The sequence below is a fragment of the Aplysia californica genome, unplaced genomic scaffold (assembly GCF_000002075.1).
Source record: "Aplysia californica isolate F4 #8 unplaced genomic scaffold, AplCal3.0 scaffold00775, whole genome shotgun sequence".
Taxonomy (NCBI): Eukaryota; Metazoa; Mollusca; class Gastropoda; order Aplysiida; family Aplysiidae; genus Aplysia; species Aplysia californica.
In genome coordinates this window covers 102093-103072 of record NW_004798045.1, presented here as the reverse complement: position 1 = coordinate 103072, position 980 = coordinate 102093, and the positions used below count along the sequence as shown (strand labels likewise).

The following is a 980-nucleotide window of genomic DNA, read 5'->3' as shown; positions in this document are numbered from 1 at the left end:
TGGTCCAAAGTCCAAAGCATGTCTATCTCGGTTAAAAACAATCAAATATTTCAAAAACTATTAATTTGCGACGGAAATGAAGTTGATATATTCGTGTTCAGCGCATCAATATTTAGTAGAAAATAGACAACTGGTAGCTGAGTGTGAGACGGGAGGGAAAGTAAAAAAATACCGAAGAATTTAACGGGCTAAAAGTATAAGATCACCGCTTCTACTTCTACACACAAGGTACAGTATGGACATTAACCCTTTTCTAAAATTAAAGACATTGCTACTGTTCTCTGTTACTGTTATTATTTATTTTTTATAAAAATCAAAATGTACAGGGAAAGGGGGAGGGGGATGCTCTCAATTGACTTGTGCTCTTGTCTTGAGGTAGTGTTCGACTTCCTTCATTCATAAGGTCCAGAGCTCGAAACCTTCACACAGAGTATAGGCAAAACGCTGTCGTCGCAAAGAGACATGGTGGCTTTATCATGATGAGGAATCTCCTCGATCGAAAGAAAGCTGGACGATAGATAATAGATTGGAACGTGTAGAGTGTAAGTGTAAGTGTAAACCAAACACAACACAGTTCGATAAACGGACAGTTCTCTCTCACATGATACGACGAATCTGATACATATTTTAATTATCGTTGCGTGTAACCGGGGCTTTAGAAGATCTCATTTAGGCTACGTGGCAGTGACGCCAAGGATACGTTGAAATCTATTGAATACCTGAAGTCTAGAAGCAGAGGTTATTAAACCTCAAAAGACTGAGGTGATGAGATCAGGAAAATTCACAGGGACTGGACCATGGGTCATGATGGACGCGGGAAATTTTCATAACAAACCAATGACCGAACGCCGAACGCCAAACACTAGATCTAAGCCTAGCTAGATACATGATAAGGGGAGAAAACCGTAGTATTTATATATATAACCGGAAAAAGGTGAAACCGGGGAGCTTGGTGTCAAGAACGATTCTAAGGTCCTTGT

General features: G+C 39.9%; 1 protein-coding gene across 1 annotated transcript in view; it reads right to left on the bottom strand.

Annotated features, from left to right (window-relative positions):
- Window positions 1-881, bottom strand: part of LOC101863382 (exonuclease 1) — a 33219-nt gene extending 32338 nt beyond the window's left edge. The window contains exon 1 of the mRNA XM_005109399.3: window positions 720-881. The gene's annotated coding sequence lies outside the window, so the exon portion shown is untranslated. The remainder of the gene's footprint in view (window positions 1-719) is intronic.
- Window positions 882-980: the final 99 nt, after the last annotated feature.